This window comes from Papilio polytes, unplaced genomic scaffold, assembly GCF_000836215.1.
Source record: "Papilio polytes unplaced genomic scaffold, Ppol_1.0 DF821511.1, whole genome shotgun sequence".
NCBI lineage: Eukaryota > Metazoa > Arthropoda > Insecta > Lepidoptera > Papilionidae > Papilio > Papilio polytes.
In genome coordinates, this window is record NW_013527693.1 from 3,426,860 (window position 1) to 3,435,556 (window position 8,697).

The following is an 8,697-nucleotide window of genomic DNA, read 5'->3' on the forward strand; positions in this document are numbered from 1 at the left end:
GATTCACCCACACATTGAAACGAATGCCGACGCACAAGTATGCCTGTTACCGTACACAGAGAAAACGATTTAAACTTGTAATCCCTAACGATAATTTGAATTTAAGGGATTTGCTTTATTCCAAAATAGTAACAGATTTTTGAAGACAAAACTTCTATGTATTCAGTACACTCTATGTCTTTTAAATTTATACTTATATTATCTTATTTTTTAAAGGTTAATTATTTAAAAAAATAAAACCACTATACATGATGCTATAATGTTAACATGATTTCTTTAATTGCCATTCGAATTATTTATTGTTGTTAAAGTTCATGTTTTATAAAAATAAAAATAGCATCCTGTATAATGACTGATTTATTTCTTTAAGTCTGTTAGAAATTAGATTCGTAGCTCTATGTTCGAAGGTCGACCTTGAAAATTCCAAGGAAAAAGAACATAGCAAAATGTAGGAGATTCCTTAAAAATCGTTATTACGTAATAGCCAATCAGTCACGTCTCAGACTTTCCCAGCAGACATACAACAAAGTTCGTCTTTAGAAAATTTAAGCCATCAAAGTTTATTAAAAAGTGTCGTCAAAGATGTCGCAATTAATTTTCAATAAATCTATCTCGTTAGCATTGGAAAATTAGGGCGCTTCTCAAAGAACTCTAATCAATACACGATAACACTTTTTCATTTGTTGGTGTTGGTATTGATTTTGTCATATCGAATATTGTAATGACTGGACAGTATGTCTGTTATATTGATTAAGAGATTATACAGCGGTCGTTATACGGCATACGGTAGTGAAGAATGTAATACTTATTCTGATACGAGTATATTTAATATTTTATTTTAATCTTAGTAATGATTTAGACAGCAATTTCTTTTAATAATATTCTGATACACGACAAATCGATTCTAGATAAAACAAAATTCATATTAAATATATCTGAGTGTCAAAATACTGGATTTTAGAAATAAAATAATAGTACAAAGAATAACATAGCCATTATAAGAAAAAATTCTTCGAAAACTTTGAGAGGTTTTCTTAAGTTTGCATTATAAATTTTCATTTATCTCTTTTATTTGTTTTGAGATATTCCTTTATCATTTTAAGCTTACTATAGCTTTATTTTATTTCAAATTTGATTGAGGTTTTTGACGTGTGCAAAGTTTTAGAAAAACATAATTTTAATACTTATCTTAAAATAATAAACAAGTTTTCACTTTATTTTACAAAGTAGCCATTTAAAACAATTTGTCACAAAATAAAAACATTCTTTTTCCGTAAAGATCTGAATAAAATAGCCGGAGTCCACGTCGTACACTGTTTTGTAATCGGATCGGGCATTAGAGAGCGATCATTCTCTGGGCATCGCACTTACCGGCCGATTCGGAGCTTTTCACAAAAGGCAACGACCGGAAAGGCAATGTGAAAAACTATTAAGACAGTACGCGCAAAGTGAGCGTCCCCGTTTCCTAAATTAAAGACTTCATATATTTTCACACTCAATTTTTGATTTCTTTATATTTTTTTCAGAAAAAACATTTTACATACTAGAACATCGACTACTTTAGTCGCATAACACACATAGTTTCTATGTAATATATTTGCTTTTGCTAGCTTATTCAAAATAGATGTGTACTGAAATGTACAGAGCTAACAACATTAAATCTATGCAATGGAGTCCAATGCGAGCACTAAGAACTGGCTTTTGAGAATATTAAAGTTAATTCAAATTGTGGTTTCAATTAAAAATGAAAATTTATTACTAATTATGTGCTTTAAATATTCTCACAATAATGAAGATAGAAAAACCCGAAGACAAAAGAGAAATGGGAACTTGCGAATAGCAAAGGCAGCGATGGCCGGACCTTTTGGAGTTAGCTTAAGATATTGCGGCTATAGGAGAGCCCTTTGAGACTTCCTGCTGGCGGAAATTTAATTTAATCGCATTTTCTTCTTTAAGCGACCGTCTGTACGGGGGCATTCGAGTTTGTGACCGGACTTTCTTCGCGAATACGCCATCGCACAGTATAACGACTATTGATTTTATTTCAAGTAAAACAAAGGAATCTCTTGCTGGTTGTTTCATTTAATAACTTAATTTTGCGTTTTGATTTTTTACAATAAAAACAAATGAAAAAACACATGCGTAATATTTTCATATCCCCATATTGTTGGACTGAAATGTGCATTGAAAAGTTTAACGATAAATGAATTTCTGTTTTTGCATTAAAGAGACTGAGACTTAGAGAAATTTCTTTACTCGTTTGAATACATTTATGAAAATACTTGTTATCTTTATAAATCTTAATCTGTTTTAATAGTTCCATGGATTGCTTTATAAACCGAAATCGTCGCAGTTTATTGAAAGTAGGTACGAGTACGATGCTGCCAAGAGGTCGTTGGCAATTATCGTAAAAGTAAACTTACTGGAAAAATGCCTACTCTATTATTGTCCCCATTGTATTCCTCTATAGGTCAAGTTATTTGTACATAATGGATGTATTTATAAAACTAAAAGGTTTCAGTCGGATTGCGGAAAACTGTCTTTTCCAATATTAAAACGTAACTATACAATAATGTTGAATGTAATATCTTAAAAAATATAAATATAATTTTCTAAAGTATATTTCAATTGAATTCGTACTAGTTTTTCTTTAAAACTTTTTGCGCTCAGTTCAAAGTTTCAGCATAAATTATTATGAATAAAGGCAATTTGCATTCGAGTCAGAGTGTTTGCAGTGACGCTTTACAGATTAAGTACTCTTAAATAGCGACTCCCGGTCGCAAGTTATCGGTTAGCCAACTGCAGGGAAACTTTACCCTCGCCGTTTCTTGCGAAACATAATAAATCTTTCCCACTGTCATTGATATTTAGCTGGCACGAGGGATGCGCGACAAAGGAGTATACGATAAATCATGAACAAGTGTTTGGTTTAATAATACCTTGGTAAGTTCTTGTTTCCGATATTACGGAAATTTTGGTTTACATAAACCAAAAAAATCACTTTAAAAAAATCATGATACAAGGTTAGGGCGGCAGAAATCGTTCGTTAGGTTATCTTAAAACTTAAAACTAGATCTACTACTACTATACATATTAAGTAACCATGTTTTGTCTCAAAATATAATGTTTTTAATTTAAAATCCAATATCTAATTTCCATCCAAGGTTTTTTTAGGAAAATTTAGAGAAAATGCCAATTAAATTTTATCCAGAAAATAAGTTCGAATTCTAATACTAAAAGAAAATATTCATAAAAGATTAAATTACTGTTTCTCGCTTTGTTGTTTGAGTTGATTCAAAATGCTTGATTTCAGAGAAACGTGATTTGAAATCAAATTATGAAGAATAATTTGTAAGCAACTTTTATAACACCCTTACGTCGCCAATAAAGTTTGCTTTGTTTAGTTAGAGAAATTTAAGTTTTGTTATTTTCTACAACTCTGGGTATAACAACATGTTACAAATTAGATATGCAGATAAAATTTTATTTTTCAATTTTGAATCTAATAAAATTTAATTCGATATCCACGAAACTGGTAACTTAAAAGAAATTTTACGTTAACTTAACTGTAACATTTTATGTTTAGATTACAACAAAAGCGTACTGGTTATCTCTTAGTGTCATCTTCACAGAATTTTACGATACTTTGTTTACCTATGTACTTGATTATAGAGATATTAAGACCTGTACAGAAACAAGTACAAGGAAAATGGCTATTTTATAAACGTTTTAATCTAGAAACTTCATCTATGTTTACTTAGAACGGTAAGATGTATATGTACTGGTCTACGGGTACGTCGGTAAACATTATTTTTCGATCTGTTTCCAGATCACGTCTCACAACACTTGCAGCCCTGTTCGACCAATCGCCGACAATGTTTAAGACGGGAATACGTTAAAGTGTGAATACCAGCTTACTCTTATAAAATATTTAACAACTTACTTACATACTTCACTAAAATAAGTCCTAGAACCCCTTTGGTACTTCAAATGAATCCATTTCATGTTACAGAACGTAATTGTTCAAATCAAATAAATATTAAATTAATTACAGAATACTTTTTTTAAACTAACTACTATAGTTTTCATAATCGTGTATTGGATTTTATCTCCGAATGTTAATTTACATTTCGCTACTTATAACTTTTTTTTCAATTGTAAGCATTAATAAAAGAAGCTTCAGAAAGAGTGGCTATCTAAACTTCTGTATAAACTTAAATCGCAAACTTTTCTCTCTGCTTCTGTGTAGCATTTTTCCAAGAAACTGATGTTTCACAATAAATAGAAAAAGTAAAAAGATTCTTTATTTATTATAGCTTTTGTGAAGTAAATATTTATTTTAACCGTCAACTTCTGTTCAATAGAACATACTCAGAAGAACGCTTTGTACGCTTAAATAAAATAGAGAACGCTAAGTGGACCACTCAGAGTAACGACATAGCAAAATTGATCTGGTAAAAGAAGCAAGTATTTTAAGCATTGCATTTTAAATATTCAATGTTTTAAACACGTTGCATTTAACGTTCCAACTAGTAAATAAGCTACGTATTTTCCGGCGCCCGTAATAATTTATTCGCCAATGTGCGGCTAGTTTTCTCGGCTGAAAGCCAAATTAAAAAATCAAGCTCACACAAGCCATATTTTATCGAAATGCTTTTTGAAATACAGCTTTTATAAGCTAAAAATCAATAATAATTAATACTACCCAAATTGAATAATAAATTATTCTGGTTATATAAATGTTGGGGAATTGTTCATTTTATTTTCATGGCAAAATTATCGAGGTATTTAAATGTCTTCTATGATCATGACAAATATAAGTTCGACATCAAGTGTTTCTGTGAAAATATTTTTAAACTCTACCAAAACATCTGTCTTTTGACACAAAGATATACTTAAAAAAGTATGATAAAAAAAATATTTGACTATTATAATACGTATGTATTCAATATTTTTTAAGTCTATTTGAACAAATTGTTTCCATAAAGATAGCTAATCGAAAAATGTAACACTAAGCACCCGAGCAGATGTGAACAAAGATGAAAAAAGTTTCAGAATTGGGAATAGGAGATGATTACTGTACAAAGAATGAAGTTTCGCCGTTTTTATGAAGTTGCCTTTGTACTGATTCCGAATGTTTCCCCTCGCAAAGGAAAGTTTAACCGGGATTTCTTATACTTTCTCTAAAGTTTCATTTTCGCCTAATCCTGTAATATTTTTTCATCCCTTCGAAATTCAAATTGTTTTATTCAATTTGATTTTTTTAATTAAATATAAACAAAAGAGTTTCGTTGTAATTCCATGTTACAGGGTTTGAAACTATTTTTCATTTCTCTTTTGATCTTGATTTAAACTCAAAATATTGTTAAACGCTATTTTAACTGCAACCTATCTAAATCCTTTTTATAACGCAGAGAACATAGATTTTAAACATAACCCACATGTAAAAGAAACGAATTTCCATTGTAGAAACACAAGAACAAGAACATTGTCTCTGTACACTTACAATAATATGAGGAGATAAAATTTATTAGGAAACTTAAAGGTCTTAAAATGTCTTTAATGAAGCCCAAAAATACAGTTGTTCGTCAAGTAAAAAGCTACAGTTAAGAAAAGCTGACATGAATAAGGCCTATTAATCCGGCAAGATGATAAAATTTGAATATTCATGAGACGGTAATGTTCTTAAGTGGCCTTACAAGGTAAAATTAATTTAAAGTGGGTATTTATGAAACAAAATGCTAATAAAATCTTTCCCTATTTTCAGTAACGGCACTTTAAGGTAAAGATTACATCTTAGTTCTCGTGTTAATCATTTTGAAATGGTCTATACAGTCTTGTTTGATATGTTATAAATCGTTTTATGTTAATACTAGCTGTTCCCATGCGGCTTCATCATGCATGTATTTATAAAAAGTTCATTTTACCGTTTACATTTGTCAATTTATCAATTGCAAATGCCAAAATGACATGACATGATGACCTTGATGTTGGCAGCAACTTATGGTCTCTTTCCGACATTAGGATTTTTATCTAATTTATTTTCCAACTAACTTTAATAGCGTGAAAATATATAGCCTAAAGCGTGACGTAAGTGTAGAGCTTTTTATTAAAAAAGCATTATTAAAATAATTGCTGTAATTGCTGACATCTTAGGCAACAAATAAGTGTGTGTTTGCTTTATTATAATAGTCAGTATGGATTTGGTCTTCCTCTAACTTTGTGGCAATCAATAGTTAATTTCTTAATACTTTCTAAAACACGTTCTTAATACTTTCTTGTTAAAGTGATCATCTCTCCGCATAACAATCTTGCTTAATTAAAATGGTACGTGTATTCACTTTCTTATGAACAATTTTTTTTTACATTTTTACCTGAACGGGATTCTTTTTAAACGTTAAAACCACGCACCACAATTATGTCTATTAATTTGTCCGGTGAGGTGAGTCTGATAAACGCTAGCTTAATAAAAGAAGGGTGAAGGGGTTGTTGGCGGAAGTGGGAGACGGTGGAGAGAGACGGGTGGGCGTTGTCAAATTTCATGCACTAAAGCTCCAGCAATGATCTTTCATTCTGCCGGTAGCCGGACAAGTACAATCACAGACATAAAACTGAAGTGGCATTTTGTAAAAAAAAATATTAAAACATATAACGAAACATAAAGATGAATATCATAGCTACTAAAAATTTATAGGGAACCTTTATAAATAAATATGAATGTAAATTTGGCATACTCCTGTCGTTTACTAGAGGAATTATAAGTCAAGAAGTCGGTAGTTTCCACCTTACCTATTTAATATTAAACAACATAAAACTTGATATTGATCTTAAACTTAAAATTCAATAGGATTTTATTTATAAAAACAATTACTTGAATCAAGATGTATTTAAGTTATTTTAAAGAAAATTACTTTCGTAAACGATTGTACATTGTGCATTTCGTTACATATACGGAGGCCATTGGTGCGTTGTCCGTTTTATCTTCACCATACACTTCTTGATAAGAAGCTTACTGGGCAAACATAATAAGGGTTGACATGTCATACGTGTGCAAATGATAAGAAACCTTTTGCCCCTTATAACAAGAACCTATTTGAAATAACAGACCAGTCGCTAAAACGAGTCACCTGGGCAGCATCGTTTGGAGCAGTTTATGCTTAGCTTCACTCTTGGCTTTTTGTGTTTGCAACATTTAACAGGGTTTTCTGTGTCCATATTTATTATATTTCGTAATTTATTCAAAAGGACGGAACGTCATAAATGCATATCTTAACTGTGCGAGTTGTTTTTAGAAAGACAATGGGATTTTATTCGTACGAGCTCTGTTTTTCACTTTAAGGCCTATTAAAACCTGAATGGCTTGAACGTGTTGTTTTTTTTAGTTTTGCTCTTCAAATTATCATGAGGTAATGTGAGTAATTATTGGAGTTTTGGTTTCAACTATTGCTATATCAATACAAATATGTTAATACTAGCCCAAAATACGTATTATTATTCAACTTACGTTAATAACTAACTTCTCTAGAAGTCTGAGTTAAAACTTTTGTATTCATAAATTTAATGAAAAAGAAAACAATAGGCGTAAATTTATTGTATCAGTTTGATTGATTTGAAACAGACTGTTTACATTTGCTGTGAAATTTCGATTCGAGGCGCAACAGAGGCAAATGTTTTCCGTCGGTTTGTTCTCTCAACATTCTCGTTGCAAATTTTCTTTTTTCAATTAACTGGAGTAAGTTCGCGGGCGTCGGCTTTGAGAGGATTTTGTACGTGAGTATTCACAGCGAGCCAAGATTATTCTTTAATCTTTTTATTTATATAACCAAGATTTTCTAGAAGAGATTACTTGAAACATTAAAAATGTTATTAAACTAAAGTATAACGCGGCGTTAAAATTATAGCGATTAAAACTGATATCGGCATTTTTAATGTTTAAGTGGATTTTTTGGCAAACTGGTTATTTTTTCTAAATTTCTATAAAAACAGATGTATTTCGAAAGAAAACAATATCAACGGATATATTTAAGAACACACTTTTATGAATAGAACTTATAACATATTTTTGAACGTTTCACAAACATAAACCTTCTAACACCGCAGAGCTTCAGTTTAAAAATATTTAACATAACAAGCGTAACCTTTAATTATAATCTCGTACTCAATTGGTTCAAGATTTCCCCTTCGTTTTATCCCAATGCCCTATAACTTCGTTATCGTCGATGTGAAAGTACGAGATTAACAAAGAGCCTCAGTTCCTTCAATTGAAAAGAAAACCAATTTGCTCTATCGTTTTCATTGATATGAATTGCGCTATTCCATTTCTTCGAGCGCAAATTGAAAAGGAGATCTTCACTGAGTTGTCAACTGCAATTCTCACATCTGTCTCAGAATAATGGATAACGTACATAAAACGTACCAAAAGTGCTTAAGGTATAAATATATTAAATCAGGGAATTCGGCGTGGAGAACATAATATACTACGTTTATTTCTTACATTCTTTATCATTAGAATATTGAAATACCAATCTGGCGAGTGACACTAAGATATCTTTTATCCTTTTTGTTATCGTGTCTGTAGCACCTCATTTATAACTCGCATTAAAGTAACCTCCCACGGAATTCGTAATGTTATGACTTAATGATTATCGTTCCATGAGATCTTGGATGATCTGTTTGCAACTAAAGGTTTATAACAGG